Source organism: Mandrillus leucophaeus, unplaced genomic scaffold, assembly GCF_000951045.1.
Source record: "Mandrillus leucophaeus isolate KB7577 unplaced genomic scaffold, Mleu.le_1.0 Scaffold806, whole genome shotgun sequence".
NCBI lineage: Eukaryota > Metazoa > Chordata > Mammalia > Primates > Cercopithecidae > Mandrillus > Mandrillus leucophaeus.
Genome location: NW_012108764.1, coordinates 1,047,448 through 1,048,440, shown reverse-complemented (window position 1 = coordinate 1,048,440; position 993 = coordinate 1,047,448).

The window sequence follows — 993 nt, the reverse complement described above, 5'->3', positions numbered from 1 at the left end:
TCTTCTTTCCTTTTTTGTAATAAAGAAAAATGTAATGTATAAAAATCTTACAGTCCTAAACTAAAGTATACCATTGCATTTAAGAATATTTTTCACGATGTGTAAACTAAATTTCACAGAAACTTACCTCTGAATACAGAGTAGGCAGACCAAGATTTCAGACTATTTTTTCTATTAAAATGTTCACATTTGATTCTGTCTACCTACAAATTTAGGTTTTTCAAACACAAAAACCTAGATGGCAATTTTAACATTCTGTAGTTAGATCAATCATGAAAGTCTTATGATATTTGGTTCTGTATTATAAGGAGTAAACATAATTAAAGGAAATTGCATAGCACTAATAACATTTCAGTTTTCTCTGAGTTTATCTCAACCTTGTGTGACTGATTTGATTGATTTTGATTTCCAGAGTAACAAAATTCAGGAGAAGCAGTAAGGGACCATGTACACCAACATTTCACTATGAATTAGACCTGGATCCTGCTAAATGTTCATTATTTCTGTCTAACATTGTCCAGCTTACACAGAAAGTCAGACGATATTATACCAAACCAGGGTTTTCAGCAAACAGAGCGAAATGTAGAATGACATGGCACCTAACAGAGTCAGCTGTGATTCAAGATAACTGATGTACAAGGGCAAACTTATCAACTTGCTGAAATTGAACTGGGCTAAATCACTTTGCTCTCTCTGAAGCAGCCAAACTAGCAAGGAGGCTGTAAATTAGTGTCCCAAACATGGACATAAATAGACAATACATGGAATTCTAACTTCACACCAAATTTCTTTTTTTCTTTCTCTTTCTTTCTTTCTCTTTCTTTCTTTCTTTTTTTCTTTCCTTCCTTCCTTCCTTCCTTCCTTCCTTCCTTCCTTCCTTCCTTCCTTTCTTTCTTTCTTTCTTCTCTGTGTCTATCACACTCTCTGGGGACAAAGTGTTCATGGAGAGAGAGCTTAAGGGTGGATTTAGGGGTTCTACTTCCTTCTTCATAT